This window comes from Lasioglossum baleicum, unplaced genomic scaffold (assembly GCF_051020765.1).
Source record: "Lasioglossum baleicum unplaced genomic scaffold, iyLasBale1 scaffold0021, whole genome shotgun sequence".
NCBI lineage: Eukaryota > Metazoa > Arthropoda > Insecta > Hymenoptera > Halictidae > Lasioglossum > Lasioglossum baleicum.
Window position 1 is genome coordinate 1973784 of NW_027469081.1, and position 23374 is coordinate 1997157.

The window sequence follows — 23374 nt, forward strand, 5'->3', positions numbered from 1 at the left end:
CTGATCGATGGCCTGCGAATTGAATGCCGACTCGCTTCGCTCGAGAGGCCGAGAACTGTTCAAGTTCGTGTTTGGCTAATGTCAAGTCGGTTTTATATTAATATTGTTGCACTCGATGTGTCAGTGTAAAATTGAATTTTTCCCTTCGGAATGACCTGCTTCCGTTTCTATTTATATACTAGTTCGGACTAATACGAACATTTTAAAAAAAGAATTAGCCAAATCGATCCAGCCGTTCTCAAGTGATGCGCTTACCAACGAACAGCATTTGATATTTTTATTTATATAGATTATATTTATAAATCTTTTTGAATACATATCTTTTTTAGGGAACTTTCTCCAACTTGATCTTATTGAAAATTTTTATATTCTTTTAGTTTTTCATATGAAATCACACATATCACATGCTATTCGACTATTCGACGCTTTGCACAATTTCGGGGAACCAAACACGATCGAATTGAATCGAAGGAAAAAAAGAATGAAACACTAGAGAAGAGGAGAGGAGAGGAGGCAAGGGACAAGGGAAAAATAACGCTCGACGGGAATGGGATGTGCAATTCGTTTTGGAACGGAACGAGCCGGTTTTTGTGTATTAAAATTTCCGAACGAATTGCAATCTATGAACCGGTCCGATTTCATTTTCGCCCCCCTAATATTTGCAGACGACGTTCGTCCCGGGAATTGCGTGTTCTCGCTGTTATTTTTTTTAAATTAAAATGATAACCGCTGACTCCCCTTGTTTCGAAAAAAAGTGGTGGACTTGGCGACGAACGCGGCGCGGCGCGCCGATAATCGAGTTTCGTCGGTTGATTTCGATCGAGAGATCGAGGACGAACTCGGTTAACCCTGGAATTCTTGTAGGTTTGTCGATCCGTCGTTAAAGTTGAAATTGAAACGAGGTTCTTTCCGAAAAATGCATAAAAATCTTTCACTAGTTTTCGATTGAATTGTTGTTCTACAATTATTGTTCCTGTTCTACAATTCGTATGAAAACTCTCTGGAACGACAACACCGAATATCCAGAACGCGAACCACCTCGAAACAAAGCGCGGAAATATTCAATTTGATGATGCTTTCGGCACTACCGTTTCGATCACTTAGTAAATCTAGCAATTTTGCAATCAACTTTTCTTCTTTCCCAACGTTTCGGTTCAGTTTTGAACCTTTTTCAAGACAATATAATTATTCCTTGTATTTCTACAAGACAATATATATATATATATATATATATATGTATATATATATATATATATATATAATACAGTAAGTAGAATAGGGGTGAATTGAAATTGAGCAAAAAGGATATTAATACGTACTTGCTTTAATAACTTTAGTTATGTAAATTGAGCATTGAAAAACTGATTTGTACACGCTGCTGAAAACTGAAAACATTTAAAACTGAACATATATAGACACACTAGTCTGAACATAAGGATCGACCGCTCTTAAATCAATATATGGCGGAAAATTTGAAAACGTCAACGATATTCAACACATGCTATTATACTAACCACAGATGGTAGCTTTAAATGACATTCGACATTCATGATGTAAGACCAGCAGAAAGAATGTATTTTCTATTTATATACAAGAGAACAGGTTGTAATTTAAATGGGTAGGACCCAATTACAGACCTAATAAAATTGGGAACTTTTCATCATAACACATTACTGGTTCAGTAATGCCGCGTAATAATCATGAATCTTAGGCGTTTCGTATCTAAGATTTACGCTATGTTGTTTAATAATGTGAATCGTGTTTCCAGTAGTAACCTTTTTTGTAGAGAGGTTATGTTCTCTGTCTATTACTTTGGTATTGTCGAAGTCAAATGTATGGTCAAACTCAAGTGAATGCTTCGTCAAAGCGGTGTGTTGCGTTAGAGACAAGAATATATTGCGTTTATGCTCGGTGATACGCGTGTCTAGGTGTCTAGATGTTTGTCCAATGTATTCATGATTCGAAAGGTTCAAAACTGAACCGAAACGTTAGGAAAGAAGAAAAGTTTATTGCAAAATTGCTAGATTTACTAAGTGTTCGAAACGGTAGCGCCGAGAGCATCATTAAATTAACGCATCACCGGTCGGTGATTATTGCATAATTTTGAAGAATCTATGGTACACGGCTAAACACTTTTTAATGGAACCTTCAATAGCAACAGCAATTTTCATTACGAACTAACAAGTCACCCTTAATAACATCATCTAATAGTTTCATTTAAGATCGCACTATAAAAGAAAATTTCTATGCTTTCTTTTGGCGCAGCACAATTATCGAAAATCCTATTACAATAGGCTTCCGGTAGGTAAAGTGTTAAATATTTAACATTTACGATCGATAATCGGGATTATTTGATCAAAGCGCGGAAAGCTGGAAAAACTACAGTCTATTGCAGTCCGTAGTCTTATCGAATGCAACGTGCACAATGATTGCGATTGCAGTCAGCCGATCAGTCCTGCGGCCGGTAAAACCCCTTAACAGTGGCGGCCGATGGCAGTCCGACGCCGGCCGTCGTTGCGAGCGGATATGTCGACGCTCGTCCCACTTCCGCTAACCGGGAACGCGTTCGTTGCAGCTGCGACGCAACTCTCTGTGCACCGGTGAGAGAGAGAAAACACCCTTTTTCGGTAACTGCAACGAAAACAGAACCAGATCGCACCTGCGTGCCAGAACCTTTTTTTAGATCGTACAGTGTCGATCAGTGCCAAACGATCTATCGATATATCGCGACGTCCCCGTTCCTCTGTGTGTATTCGCGCGACGAGTGCTTGTCGAACGGTGTCGCGCGATTAGCTCGTCGGCTACGTTTTCACGCGACGCGACGCGACGCGCGACGCCGCCACGCCACGCCGTTTCACGAGTTTCATATATCCAGTGTGTCGAGCCGGAATTATTGGATGTTATTGGACACGCGTGCGGATGCGAGGAGTGGGGGTGGTTTCGTTGTAACGTGGATGCCCATGGCTCTGGTTCCCCATGTCGAATCACCGGGTTCTGGAGGAACGGAATAAACATTCTGTAAATGTCACTATTTGTTTCTCTTCGAATAGGTAAACTATGATTGTTCGCGAAATGATGAAAATTTTGTCAGATCGATTTTTACCATTCTTGGTTTCAAGTTGAGACATCTTCCGGATGATCAACCAAACTTCTTTGCGATCAAATGGAATGGTTCATCGAATTTTACTCGCAGGCTACACTTTTATCACAGGTTTCTCTTTTGGTTTTTCATTAAACGGGTCAATTGTTGAAACAGTCAATTCAAAACAGAGTGGTCTGCTGAAATCTTTGGTTTGGGATTCAGGCTTTCGGCATTAACTTGTATGGCCGTTATTTCGATCTACTCGTGTTATACTTGCACGGCATGTATGTATCTATGTACTTGGTTTCGATTAGATTTCATTAAATGGAGTGGTTAACGAAAGCGGTTATTGTCTTGGTATTTAGCAGGAAATAGCTTATTGTTAGATCAGCTTCGACCGGCTTGCAGTTGTCCTAGGAATTTAGCGTTTACATAGATTCGAATGGGTTGATGCGTGAATACACTTTTGTACGGTGATTATAGGAATACAATTTTTATTTTGTACTTTGGGTGGTTTCTATTTAGATACTGTGAAGGATTGAGAAATTGGTTTCTTTCTTGTCATGTTCAATCGACTAGAAACGAGAAAATCAGTCGGAAATTATGGGGGACGATATCTACTGTACTTTAGTGAACTTTTCATTGGGTTATTCTGTGCAAATTCGCGTGATAATTATACTTATTCTACAAGTGGAAGCTGTTTGCAGTCTGTACGTCTATATTTTACGGAACTTTGAAAGAAACCTAAGCAGCATGAATATTAAATGTAAAAAGCAATAATTCACCAGGTCGGTTATGTAACACCGATTAAATTCAGAATATCTGAATAACGCTGTTCGATTCAAGTGTTCTCTCAACTAAAAATATACTTATCACCCTCTTCTCGTCGATAAACGAAAAGAGGAAAAGTTCAAAAATGCGGGTCCAAAAAACTGGAAAAATACTGTTGTCGTCCCTTATGTTGAGAACATATCTGAAGACATAAGGAGGATTTTTAGAAAAATAGGAATGCATACAATATACAAGATACCTCAGTATATTAAAACATTTCTTCCACCAATTAAAGATAAACTACCACTTTGTAAAAACTGCAATGTGGTATATTTAATTCCATGTAAGGGATGTAGTCAGGTTTACATAGGACAGACATCTAGGTTATTAGAGACGAGAATAAAAGAACATAAACGTAACATTTTTTTGAACCCAACACAACATACGGCACCTAACTAAACACTCTATGGAGTATGACCACGCCTTTGACTTTGAAAACGTTAAGGCAATTGAGAAAGAAAGTAATTTGAACAATAGGATTTTACTGGAAACGATTCATATGATTAAACATCATAGCGTGAATCTTAGGTATGAAACTCCTACGATTCAAGAATATTACGCAACACTACTGAATCAGTAGTGTGTTATGATGAATCACTTCCTAATAACAACTATTTTCCTATTACATGTTATATAAATTACATCTTTATCATATATTTAATAAAAGTTTTTCATCATATGGTCACGAACATGTTGTAAGTTTGGGTTGTTGACGTTTTTCACGGTTTGAAATAACCGCCAAACATCGATCGACGATTGACTTTTGTTTTGATCGATCGACCAGTTACGTTCTGTGTCTAATGACGTCGATGGTCTATGATCCAGTATCCTGTCTGACGACATGAAAACAGCATGTGCTAAGACAATTTCAATTCCGTGTTTATAATCTTTATAAAGCAATGTAAGTAAATTATTGCAGTATCTTGTTACATTTTTACATTCTGGTTACGCAGATATTTTAAAGTTTCTGGTTTTACATTGTGAAAATATATTTTTCAGACGCAGTTTTTCTACTTTCTTGAAAATGATCTGAATGAAGATCGAAACGTTGAAAGTTCCAAACTAACGTGCAAATTTTGCTTTTTCCCTATAAACTGATCGAACCGTTGCGCCGAGAACATTTGAATATTATACAGGGTGCGCCATTTGTAGGTACCATATGTTAAATGCTTATAAAATAGTGAAAACGTAATTAAATCGAGTTCGGTTTGCGATATTTATTTACTTTGGTTTATACCAATACAAAAAATTCATTTTTTAAATACAACGTCGGGCAAGTAATCACCTTTATGAACGACGCAAAGAAATGCTCGTTTTTGGGCATTTCCCATAACTTTTTGCAACGTTTCGGGCATTATTTCCGTTATTTCCTTACGGATTGCATCTTTCAGCTCCTGGAGGGACCGCGGCGCGCCAACATAAACTTTTGACTTTAAATATCCCCACAGAAAAAAGTCTGGAGCAGTCTGGAGGCGTCAAATCCGGCGAACGTGGAGGCCAATTGTAATCGCCATTTTTCGAGATTAAGCGATTCGGGAACAATCTTCTGAGGAGAGTCATTGTGCTGGTGTTAAGTTATTCATGGTGAATAATGGTATGAAATGAGCTGTCAAATACGCTAGAATATTCTCCGGAATGTTTACGAATAACAATTGTTTTAGCGTTTAACATATGGTACCTACAGACGGCGCACCCTGTACATTTCATTATCTTGCGATCGATATTTCAAACAACATTTAAAAATATACTTCTAAAAATTCTGTCACACATCAACTAACTCGAATGTTATCGACTCTTTCGAGAAAGAAGAATGGAGTAGCATTGTTCCATCGACGGATGATTATTACGAAAATCAAACGTGAAAAAAAAGGTCTACAGGGTCTTGTCTAGAGTCTAGACTCTCGAGTGAAGCGGCATTTTTCGCAGGCGTAAGTTTGCGGTGTGTTTCGGTTTCGGCGAATCGAGGCACGTTCTCCCGACAGGTTTCCGCGTCGCGCGTCGCCGCGAATCGTTTGGTTGTAAATGGAATTTGTTGAATATTCGATCGGATCGATCAGCTCGATCGACCGTGCACTCGACGGAAAACGAGAGAATCTCATATCCGTGACGTTATCGTCTGCGGAACCGTCGAAGGTGAGCCGCCGCGCCGCACACGGAAGCGTGCAATTCCCGTACGCGCCAGTTATGAATTATCATGATTGACATTCGCTCCTTGTATACAAGTTATCTGGCATCGCGAGATAAGGCGGACGCTTTCGAGCTCGGACTATTTAAACAATTTAAACGGACGTGAACGTTCACCTCCATTCAGCGTAATAATGTGGCCAATCGCTTCGACGTGCCCTCGTCAGTCGAGTTGGAATTGTTTAAAATATCAAGTGCAACGGTGGCTAAACTGTTTATATACAACATCGAAGATATCCCATCTTGAAGATCTAGCATCGACGAGTTAGACTTATACTTGGTCCATCCGAGGAGGTTTAGCGATCGAGTGCTATTCAAGGTTCAGTTTTCGGGATCTTCAGGTAAGGAATCAATATTTAGGATCTTAATCGTAAACTAGATTGATCATCAAGGTTTAGGAGCGAACGATTACTCTCGCGGTAGATTCTTATCGAGGATTTCGAATTAAATGTCGACGATTGAATTGCCAACGTTAGAGTCTGGGAGTTGATAGACTAGGCTTTCAGGTTAGGATAGAGACAGTGCCGTAACGAGGGCGTGGCGAAAGAGGCGCCCGCCACGGGCGCAACTGGGTTTGGGGCGCGAAACAAAGAATACCGATCCGGTTAAGGGTCGCTTGGACGCTTTTCAAATCTTGCAAAAAAATCACGAACTCTCATTACAAAACACGTATCCAAATCTAGACGTAGAATTAAGGATTTTCATAACAATGCCTGTAACAACAGCTCCCCGCAAACGTTTGTTTAGCAAATTAAAAATTGTAAAATCGTACCTTCGTTCTTCTATCGGACAAGAGCGATGAACAAACATGTCTATTAATATCAATTCAGAAAGATGTTGCCAAAACATTAAATTATGACGATATAATAGATGTGTTTGCAAATGAAAAAGCGAGAAAAATTACTTTATAAAATATGCTGAATTGTTTTATGTTATTATTATATTATTTTAACGTATACCTATGTTTTGTATTTCTTTTATTTTGTCGTCATTGAATATGAATAAAAATTTGTTCTTGTTTAGGTTATAGATTATTTATTCATATTCATACAAATACCTTGACGAAGGGTCATTCCATGCCAAATCGATCACTTTTTGCAGGCATCATCGGTCGATTTTGTTCTAAATTAAATATATTGTAGTCCATGTGAAATTAAGGGTGGTTTAAGTCATCATTTTGCCGGTTTCGAATTGTTTTAGAAATGGCAGGCCTTCAAAGGTTTCAATTTTTGTCCATTTCGGCGAAAACGTACCCCACTTACGAATTTTTATCTCAGGAACTATTTGTCCCGATTGAGCTACATTTTTTTTTTGTTTTATTCGAAAAGGACTGGGCTATTACAAAATAATCTTTTCAACCCCGACAATCAACTTCACAATGTCGAAAAATTTAAACAAATTCTTTTTTTTACGTTTTTTTCGATGATGGGGCTCAGTGATTTAAATTTTGAAAAAAATATGGTAATATTCCTTGAAGTTTCCCCTTTAAAATGAGCCCTTGAAAAAGATGGTATCGTTATAATATATTTCATTTAGAACAAAATCGACGATGGTGCCCGCAACAAGTGATCGATTTGGCATGGAATGACCCCAAATACATTATACAGGTAACTCATCTTGATGAGGTTAATAGTATTTAATATATTGCATTTAGTAAAATTTAACTTGTTACATTAAAATTTTTAATTATAATAAATCTTGTCATTATTGGGTTACGGCGAGGCGCAAGTTAGACACTTGCCACAGGCGCTTCATACTCTCGTCACGGCACTGGATAGAGAACTCAGCTTTGGGGGTTTAATATGTGTACGTGTTTCTCGATAGAATTGCGAAACATACCATATTGAGTATTTATTATAACCTACGTAGACATCTACGTAGTAATAGTTAGAGTCAATATGGTTAAGTAAACCATATTAATTGGCTCGTAGTGTTTTAAACTGGTTTAAAGTTTAAAGATTCATTTATGCAACCTGATTTTGAAGGCTTTCGTTCGTAGCATTTTCCCTGAAATCTCTCAGTACCCTCCATCGAAAGTCTCGATTACAGGGGACCATTTTTAGAAAGCTTGAAATATCTATGTGTCCGGCACTTGTCTCTCGAAATTGAATTCGCAGAAAATTTTGATTTCACATAAAGATCCGCAGTCCACTTAATAACTATGTAAATATCAAATCACATATTTAACAGCATAAATATCAGCATACGATCGATAGAAGTTTAATTAGTTCTGTATTAAAGATATACCCGAAGCACTGCATGCAGCGCGCTCTCATTTCCCTTGATTGCGAAAATGTTGCTAAACATTAGCTGCATTGAATATAATTACATTACACTAATTTTGTATTACGTGCCTGTGTTAGACTCCCATTCTCGAATAATTAAAACCATAATCTGCTTATTTTGAACGTACTCTAGTCTCACCTATTTAAAAGCGAATATCTATCTCGCCTAAAATTCAATTACTAATGAAAGTAATACGCACTTTGAAAAATTCATAGTCTTATTGTAAAAATAGAGGCTTGCTTGCAATACAAAAATTTGTATGCATCGCAAATGCACAGTTTTAATCACATGAATAATTTTAGCAAATAGAGTGGTGTGTAAAACAGTTGGGTGGATCCCGTGGTCCTGGGGCTAATTAGCGGTGTAATTTCGATTTTTCGCCTAGTCGACAATAATTACGCGGCGCGGCGGAGAGGACACTCGGCCGGTGTTGCGCGCCGGCGAGTTGAAATTTTTCTTTGATCTCGTTAATGAGTTTTTAAGTACACCCTGGCCTCAACGAACGGGGTCGTGTTCGCGTGATTTTATTTCGAACGAGACTCGTCCCGCCATCGAAACTACACTCCGAAATTCCGGCATTCGAGTCACGGGAAACGTCCGAAATAATGATGACGGTTCTGTTAATTTCATTTAATTCAGAATATTCTGTCTTTGTTCCTGCAACGGACACACGCACACGCTCGCGCGCGCGCGCGCGCACGCCGAATCGATGCTAAATAATTATTGAATTTCGGTTTGGTCGTCTACGGTAACTATGACCGACTGTAATTCCAGCCGAATGAATTTCAATTCCGTCGTAAAAACCTTCGAAATATTGATGCGTGCGTTGAATGCATGTAATTTAGAATATTCCGCGTTTGTTCAGATAAATATACACAGACTAATATTAGATAATGATTGCGTTTCGGTCCACCACCCATGTAACTGTAGGTGTCTGCGTTTTAGTTCGAGGGAATATTATTTTATTGGAAGTGTACACGAAACAAAAAACATATGTATTTCGTCGATCACTGGTTTTATCGATTATTATGCAGGGGTTTCTGGCAAGCGGAAGATATCTTTAATTTTCCTTTGCATTAATCGTACTAGGGTAACTGCACCAGTGAATGAACATTTAAGAAATTGTTCAGGAAGATATTTCATTTAAAAAAAAAAATATGCGAATTAAAGGAATCTCATATATGCCAAATGGCTCCCTATACTTAATTTGTCAAAAATAAAAATGAACACAAATAAAATGAAATTATTATTATTTTTCTTGATTAAACGTTAAATAAAAGATATAAAAAATACCAGTCAATGAACACTACATTCTAGTAATTGAACAATGATGGTCCAATGAATGAACAAAATTACTAAACAATATTCTCCTATTTATTTAACTCTTTAATAAAAAAAAATCCCCTAGAATTAATTTTCTTTGGCTCCGTTATCTTTGTTGAAACATCCTGTCTCTTGTACGAAACCGTATCTGGAATCTCTGGCCATTTCCATACCTTTCCTTTTTCACATTCTACCCCATTGTTGTCACTTCATACTCTTCGTCTTCTTCATCGATTATAATTACACTCTGTTCATTTACTGGGCTATGAGTAATATCGTGGACCAGTGAATAGACACAACGAATTTTTAACGAAATATTCATTTTATAGCTATTTTTGTGATTTATATATTCAATATATAAACCCTCGTACATCTATACTGTTAGTAACTTTTATCTCATGTGCAAAAGAAAAGTATAAAAACTCGTGTGTAAAAGAAAAGGTCGTGTATACATACCTTACTAGTTTTAGCTCTGTTGCACACACTCAACGCACTTGGTGAAAATAGGCCATCTTAGAAACTAATGGTCACGTGACCAATATAAACCATTAGGAATACAGCTACGAGGAAGAGTCATACATTCCATTGGCCCAAGAGTCATTGTCGCTAGTAAATTTGTTGAAATATACAAAAGCGTTCATTTACTGGTGCCCGTTTATTCACTCTGGTGCAGTTACCCTACAATAGAAACAATCGAGTGGAGTCAAAGATGTTGCATTGTTTTTATTCGTTTACTAAAATCCAATCTAAAATTTAATCTTCATCTTTTCAACGCGGAAAAACGTAATTTGTTTTTTTTTTTGCAGTAGATTCATCCTGGGATACTAGTTTGATTGGTATTGGTATCGAATCGTAAGTGGAAAGATTCGCAGCTCGCTCTAATCGACGACATAAATGATTACCGATAAAGCTGTATCGGTCGAAGGAAATGGCGATTAAGTGTACCGAAAGGGCAAGCATTAGGCAGCAATCAATCCGAAATCCGATTAAGCTAAATCCTGGAATGGAGATCGCGTTCTAATTTATCAAATCTCCCGCGCAGACGTTCCACCCGAGTTCACTGGGAAAAGTAGCAGATCCTTCGATCGACTATGAAATTAATTGTCTCTTGATCTTACGCCACAGCAAACACGGTGCTAGTCGAAAGTAATCTGTGAAATTCTCTAGTGAAAATTAAACTGTTCAATTCTAGTAGGTAGAATATAATTGCCATTTCTTATCTGAATTTCCTCTTTGCAGTTTTTTCCAACAAAATGTATAATGATCGTTAGTTTAGTGCATATTCTATGTATATATATACAGGGTGCCCGAATTTAAATGGCAAAACTTGAGGAGCGTGTAGCGGACCGAAAAACTAAGACAAAAAGTCTTTTAGAGATTTGCTCGTTTTTGCTTCGTTTTGGAGAAAATCCCCAAAAAAAGAAACGGAACAAGTTTTCATTTTTGTACTTATTTATTTACATTTTATTTACGTCATCATCTGTTTAATGTAGATATTGTTCAGAATGTTGCCCTCTTGCAGCAATGCAAGCATTACATCCTGCACTCACTTGATGAATTGCAGCTAAACATTGCAAAGTTTACAGACGTTAACGGAAGCAGAAAGTTTATTCGGTGGCAATCAATTCAAGAGAGCAATTAAGAGACCGTAATCATAGATGCAGTGCACCAAATATCACCGGAACAATGTTTAGCTGCGATTCATCAAGTCAGTGCTAGATGTAATGCTTGCATTGCTGCGAGAGAGCAACATTTCGAACAATATCTACATTAAATAGATGATAACGTAAATAAAATGTAAATAAACAAGTACAAAAATGAAAACTTGTTTTGTTTCTTTTTCTGCGATTTTCTCCAAAACGAGCAAATCTCTAACAGACCTTTTGTCTTGGTTTTTTCGGTCCCCTACACGCGATCCTGAAGTTTTGCCATTTAAATTCGGCCCACCCTGTATATATGTACATATAGTTTTTTATTTTAATAATTCTTATCGATCAAGGATGATAGAGCGGTTGTGCCTTTCCGGAAGAATTTGCCTTGGTGCAGATTACTGGTCGAGATTTCGCATAAACGGCGTCGGTAGCGTAGCGAGGCCAGCCGTAAGGACGCCACAGCTATTTCGAAAATTCGAAACACGGGATCCCGTGATGCTCGTGACGAACGGGCCAGGTTATTTTTGCGACGATAAAGCGAACGTCGAGATAGACACACGGGAAATGCGCTCGTTAGAACGGCTTCCCCTTGGCTGGCTGGTATCGCTCGTGTATCCCTGCTTCTCTCTCTCTCTCTCTCTCTCTCTCTCACTCGTCTCTCGGTCTCTCTCTGCGAGAGAGTGATAGCCCAGGAACGCTTGTTATTATGCCCGTGCATCAGGCCAGACCGTCTGCCAGATCCTGTTCGCTCCTCGGGCATTAATAAACACGCTATCTTACGAGATCGAATAATCCGGCTGACCGATTTTCCGGTGAATTCAGCAAGCGAGATCGTGTCGGCACGTCGCGCCGCTCTCCGCGCAGTCCGATCAAGAGATCGTTTCCAGCCGCAACCATACTCCGAGCAAGCTAATTCTCTTTGATTAGGATTTAGGATCATCCGACCGTTTCTCCTGTCGCTCGAACTCACTCGGCGCTGCTCCGATACGAAATTAACGCGATATTACATACGAGTACAGTGAATTTTCTGGAAAATAGTTCTGTTTCGTCTGAGATTCTATCGGCAAAGAAACAACTGCCAAAAGCAAATGTTTTGCGGCAAATGCTTTCCGCTCCGTAAACAGCGAAATTTGTTTATTTTCCCCAAAGCGCAAGTGAGTGTGTCTTTATATGAACAATTTTTCTTACAATCAGTCATTCAATATTTCTGTTTTTTCCAGAATTACAACAACATATTTAATTTACAGACGCGATTCAAATAAATCTTGAAGAAGATCATCCAAACTGGGATCGAGACGTTGATTTTGTTTGACAATTAGCAAAGTTGCTTTATAATTCGTAATAAACGATCGAACTGTGGCGCCGAAAACATTTATAAATTTATTATCAGCAAATACGATCGATAGAAGAAACATATAAACAGCCAAATATTGTTCCATGTGTAACTGTGATTAACGACGATTACCGGGAACGAATTAATTCTGAAACAACTGGGTTGTTGCGAGCGCAAAGCGTGTGCGTTTCCCTGTGAAATTAATTCCCCGACGAACGTTTCAGCTTCGTCCAATAAACCGAAAAACTCGAAACGCTCGAGAAACATTTCGAAAAGTGGACGCCACGAGACGAGGACGAGGACGCGTGGGTTTCGAGAAGGATTTCCAACGTTTACCAAGAAAAACTTTGGCTCCACGTTCAGCAGGGGCCATCCGACTCCTTGTCCTGGGTTCGCTCGGTCGGATAAATGTTTCTCTGCAATCCAAGAACATCCTGCATAATCCTATTTATATACGTATAACGTTTTTCTAACATGCCAACGCGGGGTTCGAGACGCATCACCGACGAACGAAATATCCTCGCCGCTCGGCACTGGATCGTTATGCAAACTACCGCAATAATAGTTCCGACCCTAATTCGATTCCTCGCGAAAATTTGGAAAAATTCCTCGACGAGAAATTCAAGAAAATTCGGTACGGGGGGTTAGAAATCGATGAAGAAATTGACACGACTCACAGTGGTCCCAAAGCCCGAAAACGTGGACAAAACCTCAAATCGTATTAAAAAATTATTGGATCTGCTTGAAAATTGGTATTAATCCGTTTTTAGGGTTGCTGATTACGAATCTGAACTTAAAATAAAAAAAAAACAAAATGGCGGATCCAATATGGCGGACATATACATTAAAAAATTATTGGATCTGCTTGAAAACTGGTATTAACCCGTTTTTGGGGTTGCTGATTACGAATCTGAACTTAAAATTACAAAAACCAAAATGGCGGATCCAATATGGCGGCACAAAATTATTCGTTCTTCTCAAGAATTGTTTATCAAGATTTTAAACATAGTCGTTATAAATCAAATTAATTAAAAAAAAGATAACTTAGTTTTTAATACATACTATAGTATAATATCAATATAATATAATAATATAATAGAATATAAATTACAATATAATATAAATTACGATATAATATAACAGGATAACATTTTGAACATCTAGTCAGAATCGGCATCTGGTTCCGTCTCTTCTATTCTGTTATTTACTTCCGGTAGCAATGCAAATTGCTTCTGGAAATACCCAAAGAAGCATTCACGTTACTTTACGTATAAAAACAGCGTTTGTCTTCGAAAAATATAAAAAAATTTCAGATATATTGTACCGATTGTTTATAAAAAAAACTGGCAATCTGTGTCTTCCATACGTTCTAAGCATAATCCTTCAAAAACTGTTTAAATTTTACAGAAAAACTTGGTGGATATCTCTCACAGTTTGAGAAGAAATGCAACGAAAGCTCACAAAATACCTACTCTGCATTACAAAAAACAGTGATACGAAAAACGGGGCAGAGGCGGGCAGCTAATTTTTTTAAAAATTGCAACATAATAGTATAAACTAGAAGCTCGAACAAGTTTTAGCGAACGAGGGTGGACGAGACTCAACTTTTACCCCAATCTTTAAAATTTATGCCTTCACTTTTACCCTTTCTTCTCCATACATAGTTATCTGTTAATAATAAATATTTTGCACTAAAAACTATGCAACTTACCTCCACAAACAGCATCCATAACAGAGTTGGGCAGTAATTAATTACATGAGTAATTAATTACATCTTCAATTACAATTACATGTAATTGGAATTGGAATTGCAATTACTTTCGCTCAACCAGTAATTGTAATTGCGGACCACAATTACAATTACAGTGATTCGTCAAGTAATTGCAATTCCAATTACAATTACATGTAATTGTAATTGTATTTCTGCAATTCCAAATTACAGTAATTAGCAAGTAATTGTAACTGTAATTGAAATTACATTTTGCCCAACTCTGATCCATAATGCACACTTAAAATCGATACGTTCCAATACAATTTACGCACTGTACAGTTAGAACTCGCACTGAGACTTGGAAGAGTACGAAGGCACTGTCTAATGAAACCGAAGTTCGGACTGCGACTGTTGGTCAGGTATAAAAATGCGACCTTTTTGCCGTTTACCTCCAAGTAGACATACTCTTAGAGTAGCCAACCCCACAATTAAAACTTACCTAGCTGAAAGTTCATTTTTTAGGTTCTGTCCACGTTTTCGGGCTTTGGGACCACTGTGCGACTCTAAAACAGCAATTTGCAATAAAAAATTGAATATATAAAATAATTGATCGATACGCGGACGAGAACACAGTCTGACAAGCGAACGTCTAAATTAAAAGCAAACTCGGAGCAACAAACGACAACAACGTACGGTCGTATAATAAAAATACCGAGTGTGCCCAGTATCCGATCGCGATCGCCATGGAAATCCCGAAAAAATTCGTCGACCAGAAATCCGCGCAACAATGCTCGACCCTGTTTCCCGTTTCGTGTTTCCTGTTTCAGAAAACAAAGAGGAAAACAGTGAGGAAAATAAGCTTCGTTCCGTGGGAAAAGTCGAAAGGGCCGAGCTTAATGATCATCGACAGAGTCATTTGATGGCAGTTTAATGTATCGCTGATGAATAATTCGCGAGCACTTGTTTACCGGGCAGAATGGATTTAAACGAAGGACCAGAAACGGTATTAAACGTGTGCGTGTGCGTGCGCGTGTGCAGAATCTCGCAAAAATGTTCAATCGTGACTTTTCAACGGCAGAATTTCAATTTTCCAGCGCGAATGTAATATCACGGGAGCGATAACGTGCGAAAGTGTGTCGCTCGATTTTTATTCGGACCCGTTATCCGTGTACGCTGTCGCTGGTAATCGGTTCGATCGATGAAAAGGGACCGGTTCCCGGCGAATTCCGTCGTAATTAACTGTCGATCAAAATTACTTGAAGATGCTCTCAAAAAAGTTGATATCGAATTTAGAGAAAAATCATACGTACAATCTCGAAAATCTGCAATTCACATAGAAGGCTAAATCGCATCCGAAGCCGTAAAAAATAGCGTTGAAAGGGCGCGGCGCGCGATTACGCCAGCGGAAGTAGGCAGTGAAGGCGATTTTTGAAGCGTTTGATATTTCGAATGGGTGTACTCTGACCGTAGTATGTAACATACATGTACCTACCGTTTCACGATCGGCGCGGAGCACACGGTAGTTTGATGCGTTAGTATTTGTGGAAAAAATGCCGGCGAATTTTCGCTGGAAAAGCGACGCGTCGTCGCGTCGATTGCGTTTTAAGTGTGCCCGAGGGATTAAATACTTGTCGCGTTCGAAGCGTGGCGTAGCAGCGAGAGCAGAAAGGGGCGTCTATTTTTCGAAACGTGTAAAAGCTACTCGATAAGCTTGCTCCGGTAATCGAATTCGAATTTTTCTCGGGCGAAACGATGAAAAGACCCAAGGAAGTAAAGGCAAAGGGAGCTTTCACCGGACGCGGAAGAAAGCCAGGGATGATCGAGTAAGGAGGTTCGGTAACGAGATCACGTCAAAAATAAAGACAAGAAACGTCCCTTCTACTGCCAGAATCTTTTCAAACGACGATTTCCTCTTTCCGACCGAGTCGCTTTAATTGAATGACAAAATTACTAAGGCCGCGCGTCCTCTCCTCGTCGAATTTCACACAGGTTGAACATCAAAGAGCCGCATCCCCGAAGCTAGATACATTCCAAGGACTATCTTTCGATAAACAGCCTGTCGCTTCGACCGTATGTTTACCTCTTATGCGAATTTGTTTGTGTCCGGATATTTGCAATCGCTTGCTTACCTTTTAATGCCGCGCGTCGCAACAATCGCCTTAAAACGTTGCTTCAGCTTGTCTTCAATGTGTGTCCGTAAAATTTCAACCCTGTTATACTTGATTATTTCTCAAGAGACAGACTGCTCGCTTATGGTAGCTTACTTATCGCTCCAACCGACAGTCCAGTCGCTCTAGAATTTTCTGGTAGCTCAGTACCCTCACCTTGATAAAATGGGAACAGTATAAGCCAATATTTGTCGCACTCGTGATTTTTCGAACGTTATCGGTCCTCCAGGAGAGCCTGAACAAATTTATTTCAATCAATATTTCATGGTACATAATACTTTTTCACTTCGGAGGAAAATATGCGGATGGCGGTGCGATGCCAGTCAATTTATGCAAGCTGATAACTGTGGCGGGTCTGATAAGTTAAAAGCCTTTTCGTTAAAATTTCTAAACAGCCTCGAATTCATTTATATATTCGGTGTGATCAGAACGCGAGCGCTCGGAGGATATTTCGCGAAACGATTTTGGATCGATTTCTTGCCGTTGTTTATGAATACATTACGAAGCGCAGCATCGTCGCGCGAAGAACCGGGTGCCCCCTTCGGTGACTCTGTCGCTCGCTTTCAGCCTCAATTACCTCATTGAGCGGCGGTTTTGGTTCAACAAACGACAATCAAGCCGGCGCGGCGCGACGCGAAGGCTTTCTCCGGTGATCCGCTTCTTCCGAAACGCGATTTCCGTGAAAATTGCCGGTGTGAGCGCGGGGACCTTCGTAATTCTGTCAGCGACAGCGCCCATGGGAAACGCGTTTCCCATTTAGCGCGTTTCTGTAACTCACGAGGACAGCTCACGAAGTGGGATATCGTGTATAAGCAGCCGACTGCCGTTCAATGCGCTTTCAGTGTCTTGAAAGCGGACCGGGGACTGCTTTTCAAAACCATGGACCTGAATTCAACCCGTGAACCAGCACTATGTGCCCCCCTCCTCCTCTCCTTCCTCTCCTTCCCCTCCTTCGTTCTATATCCAGTATTTGATGTACCAGCTCCCTGTTTGACAACATCAACTGTGATCGATAGCTCTTCCAAAGAATTTTGCACTTTAACTTAACGATTTTCGCGCGGCACGTCATCAAAGTATAGTCCTTGACGAACATTGAAAAAAAAAATTGCAATTGAATCGATGAAAAACCGAGTTGTCGGCGGATTTTTGTCCAAAAAGAGATCGGTTTCCGGCCCACTGTGCGTCGCGACGATGAAAACAAGTGATTTTTAAGAATTTCTTTCAGGTACAAACTCTGTGGACGCGAACAGAGGATACAAATTGGATATATTATGAATCGAATAATTTTTTAGCCGAACACGTTCTTACATAGTTGATCGAATATATAAATATATATTACAATTTGTGATATCGGCGCACTGGTTCGATCAATTGTACAAATATAGCAAGTTTGCAAAATTTACATGAAATTTAGTTTAAATTCCAACGTTTCGGTCTAAATCCAGACCATTTTCAAGAAAGATATAAATTTCCGTTTTGCGTCTGTAAGAATAATGTAATTTGTATTGTTAACTGATACTATTTTCTCAAGAAAAACTGTTTAAATTTGTAAAAACTTACATGCTTATAACAAGTGTTAAATGAATTTATTTGAGGTTATGTAATAACGTGTTGCTTCCATGTTTGTGACATGTGGACTAAATAAACCGTGAAGGTTTGAAATGAAGCGGATCAAGGAAAACAATGGATCGTGGTATTGACCAATCAATATATGGCGCCATAATATGAATCTTTTCACCTAATCCAAGCAAACTGCGGTTGTTAATATACCAATCTGAAAATTGGTAATAGATTAATCTACATTCAAGAAGTTATGTTGAGAATATCAAAATTTTATTGTTTGGAAGGTGATAGACCGAAACGTTGGAATTTAAACTAAATTTCATGTAAATTTTGCAAACTTGCTATATTTGTACAATTGATCGAACCAGTGCGCCGATATCACAAATTGTAGTTTAAACAATTGTCGATCGAAATACGAAATACGAAATACGCGAGAATTGCTAGGATCAGGGAAATGCGTTCTGATTTCTCGATAATGCAAAGACGGGGGTTTTTATTAGTCAAAATCGCTAGATAAAAGATCAATCTAGCGCGCTGTTTGCTTCAAAAGTCGTTCTTTTACGTTTCCGAGCAATGATTTTGCAATACTCGGCTACATGTTGCCCGTCGGAGAGGCTAGTACGCCGGCGTGACTGCAGCGCCATCTAACGGGCAACATGCAGCCGAATATTGCAAAATCATTGCTCGGAAACGTAAAAGAACGACTTTTGAAGCAAACAGCGCGCTAGATTGATCTTTTATCTAGCGATTTTGACTAATAAAAACCCCCGTCTTTGCATTATCGAGAAATCAGAACGCATTTCCCTGATCCTAGCAATTCTCGCGTACGTATACGTGGTCTAGCGGTGTGTGAGTGTTCACGCGCGACCGTCATCTGCTAAGAGACGGCCCCCTTAAGATGGTCAAAACTGCCCCCAGACACGTTTTTCAATGACTATCCAGCCATTCGAAAGCTGACCAAGAAAAACCAACCCCTCCGTGTTAAATTTCACGGAAGCCCTCTAAACTCTGAAACAGACAAACAAACAAAAAGTTAAAACTCACGGTGTACCGTACGAATTTCTCGCATTTATGACCGCCACGGATCCCAGCGATGTAAACAGACACGCATAAGAGCTGCAATATATCACGAAAGCTCGGCAAAGTCTCGGGAATGATCCATTACCCAGGTAAACATCTCGCGAGCGTAATGGATCACGTTCGAAAATCGCGAGAAGCGTTCTGTATGCTCTATATACGTATAGGTAACATCGAGGATGTTTCATTGTTCCAGCACGATGTAAGAAAGAGGGAAGGCAGACGTACGCGGTGGGACGAGTTGGAAAAGGGAGCCGGGGGGGGGCGTGGTAGGGTGGTGCAAAGGTTCATTGTCTTTCGATTTCTACGGCATACAATGCCGTCCAATTTAATGATCGGGGTTCTGAAAGCGCAACGGAAGCTTCCTTCAGCCCGTTTCGTATCGTATTGTCGCTGGAAACAATGGATGATAGTCGACTCGAGTCCCCGCTCCTATCCCGGCGCGGCGTCATCCTTTCGTTTCAACCCTTTTATCGCCTATCGAAAATACCGTCTTTTCTGGCGCGGCAGGTAGTTTCGAGGGTCTCGTCTCTCCTTGTCGAAAATTTTTCGCTGACTCCGGGCGACCGCGGGCGGGACGGGCGCGACATGTTTGTTCGTTAGAAGTCCCATCGACGGGTATGGAATAGCCTCGGCTGTTTGCTTCTGGGAAACAGGAAGGCTCGTTAGCGCAAGCTTATTTGCTTGTTAAGAGCTAGCACGCATGAAATTGTTTGTTTGCTCGGACCCGGTTTGTTTGCCCGAATCGTATCTTCGTACCATGCCCACGACGATCGCGCGCCGATTATTGTTACAAGGGGTGGGAGAGAGATTGCAGTTAGGGGCAGGAATGATTGGGTTCCCTGCCGCGTCGAGCCGCGAAATTTCGCCGGGACACCGCATCGGTGTCATTTTCATAGCGAGCAAAGGGTGGTACATCGTGTTCAGAAGTTTTCTTCTGTAGCCAGTCCTCGAGAAATTAACCACTTCGTTCTCACTGACGCGTTATGTCGCGACGTCGACATACAGTGGGTGTACAAAGTATTCGTACACTTTTTCAAAACTAATAACTTTTTTATAATTGTACCAAACGACCTGATTTTGTATAATCAATTAGAAGCATTGGTTCGCGAAGTGATATGCAAAAAAGATTTTTCAAAAATCATAATCTACAAGGTTAAATGCAAAAATAAAAAAGGCAGTTTTCAAAACTTTTTTATTTGGGTCCTTAATGAAAATTTGAAATTTCGTTGGCCTGTATAAATCTCCCTTAACACAGAATGTATCCCCCGTGTTATATGGGAATCTAATGTATTTCCTAATCCTGATAATAGTAACATTATTTCACACCTATATGTGGTAGTGCATTTGGTGCAAGTATCCTCCTACCATGTACAATCTTGAAGTTATTTTCCGTAAAATGTGCGGAACAGATTCTTGCTCCATTTGGAATCAACTCTACATTTAGCTGCATTATATCTGCCCAAAGCGATTTTAGTCTTCCATGCTTTGGAAACCTATTACAAAATTAATTCAGTCTGTAACTTTACATCGTTTGTCGCATTTTGATAATACAATATAATTTTTATGTACACAAATAGAATATGTTTCTTACGAAGTGGGGTTAAAGATAGCACGCGCGAGCTCTGAATTTATAGTCGACGACGTTTTTTGTAAATGTAATTGACGTCTTGCTTCTGCAATTGTTGTTTATTCAACTATAATTTGTTTCGTCGGTCGCGTCGAAGGAGCGTATTTCAGCGGCGCAGACGACTCGTTTATACGAGCCGTCCATGTCGGATTGGTTACCGCAGGTTCCTGAACTGGGTCGCCGAAAATACTTCCGGATTCAATTGGTCAACTTTTCGGGACCTGGACGCATGTAAAATGAAATCGTTCGAACGTGCTGTTTCGTTTCAGACGGCGCCCGTCGTCTCTTGTCGGACGATCCCCAATTCCACAACTCCACGGATGACCCCCGATGAGTCTTGCTGACTTCGGATTGCCAAACGAGAAATAAAACGTTGCTGAACTGTTCGAATTTCGGGGAAGTCGTTTTTCGATCCGTAGAGGTTAACGGATATCGCCTTCGCGAATTTATCATCCCCGTGAACGAGAAACGTGACGGATGCAACGATGTGTTCGAGGAGCCCGATGCGATATTGTAGGACGTGCGCAATCGTTCGCGAAAAGCTAACGGGTTCGAACACTCGGTTGGCGCCACTCGCCACGCGATGCTTCAGACCGGGAATGGTAAAACTGTGAATTTTTAGTATTCCGGTGATAGTTGCTCGAAACGAGGTCGAAAATGCAAGCCGTTTGTCGGCAGCTCGGAATCCGTTACGTTATGGGAAATCTTGAGAAATTCGGTTGCTTGGCTTTTGGCTCGTGCTAATACGTCGATGGCATTGTTTCTCGAGATCTGAAAATCAATTTTTCCAGCGTATTCAGAGTAACTATTGTACTTGCGTACTGCCTACTGTAATTATAGTGTTACGTCCCGGAGTCTGACTTTCGCGAAACTATCGTTCCGCGACCCATTCCCCTTACTGGACGCTCTCAAATGCGATACAACCTTTTGTCCACGCGGCACGTTACGTCCGACGTCTGACTGGAAACCACGACTTTCGCGAACATGCGTATTCTACTTAACGCTTACAGTAGATTCGCCCCAAAGCGGCGGACGAGAACAGAGATAACTGAGACGGCGCGAATCTTCGCAGGGAAATATCTAGCAACTTATCGGACAGTTGAGTATAGCGATCGGTGAAGACAGGCAGGCTTCCTCTATGCGAACTGCTTCCGTTGCTCGCTGACGACTGCAGTCGAATCAGGCTGGATCGTCGTAGGAAGGACGATGATCCTCACTCGTCCTGGGAAGATCACGTAGTCGGTGATCCTCGGTTGGCGGGAGATACCCCGCTGTTGTCCTCCGTCTCGCGTTCGTTGACGCGCATGAGCTTTCGTAATTGATAGCGACGAACGCGAATTGAATAGGAGAGTATTGCAAGCGCGAGGATGTAGGGAGAAGAACTAAGCGAGACTCACTTATTAAATTAATAACTGGGAATATATTTGTAACGTATGAAATGAAATTATAATGAACTAGAAGCGCGTGATATAGCAGGACCGCTAAAAGGCGGATGAGAGCGAGGACTCGTCGGAGTCCGGACCGGGACATCCAGGAGGCGACGAGCCTCGCTGGAGTCTTGAACGAACGTGTCAGACTGGCTGTCCGAATTGAACTGAACTAACTGAACTCTTTTTAGGATCGTGAGGTCGAATACATAGGTGTCTTATTTTCTACCGGATGTCTCGTTAGACATAACGCTATGGATGTTATGAGAAGCGCGCGATTAATGATTACGGTGAATGCTACGTGATACTGCTACGGGGAATACATTAAGATATGATTATTATACAAGGGTTAAGATAAGAATGGGTATATGGTATGAGGTGAGAATCGGATCTGATGAACGGAGCGAAGTATGACTACTTATAACTAATCAATGTTCTTAATAATGACGGTTACAATATCCTACTCTTATTGGCTATGCTTATAACCTATGGCAACACGTCGGCAGACGTGACAATAGTACATAACTTACGTTACGACCCACTAATAATTCAACAAATATCATTTAGAATATATTCAACGCGGAATTTCAACTAAAGGTCCACTTTTGAACCGAGTCGGTGCGAAAGGGATAATAGCCACGCATTTGGGACCGCGTCACGACTATTATCGAGGTAGGTGGGCGTTTCCGAGAACTACGAGTACACCGTTATCTCTCTTCGATTCGCTTAGGTCCTAAGTGCATCGGAAACGACAGCGAGAAACTCGGTGCGGGTGAAACAGAGATAAAGGTTCGTTCGAAGAAATTGGGGTGGAAAATAGCTGCTCGAATATTATGTGGGAAAAATGCATTTATTAACTTTCCAGTGTACATACATATAAGAGAGAGAGAGATAGTACTGGAAAAAATGAAAGGCACTACACGATAACCTATAGTTTTTGTCCAAGAGTGTACGCGGGACAGCTTATCTTTTAACATGACTGGTCAGGTGAATCGATACTCCGACAGAGTTGAAAAAAAGAAGGGAACGGGAGCTTGAAAAGAGGAGAAAGACACACGCACAAGAGCCACGGACAAGGTGGATAGGTGGATACTGGATACCACCGCC

The 23374-nt window shown here is 40.2% G+C and overlaps 1 protein-coding gene across 12 annotated transcripts in view; it reads left to right on the top strand.

The window, feature by feature from the left end:
• Positions 1-2494: 2494 nt before the first annotated feature.
• Positions 2495-23374, top strand: part of Oamb (Octopamine receptor in mushroom bodies) — a 148707-nt gene continuing 127827 nt past the window's right edge. For 4 of the 12 annotated variants that reach the window (XM_076445191.1, XM_076445180.1, XM_076445192.1 and 1 more), the window contains exon 1: positions 2495-6438. The gene's annotated coding sequence lies outside the window, so the exon portion shown is untranslated. The remainder of the gene's footprint in view (positions 6439-23374) is intronic. The other 8 variants (XM_076445184.1, XM_076445181.1, XM_076445183.1 and 5 more) reach the window with 8 other exon arrangements.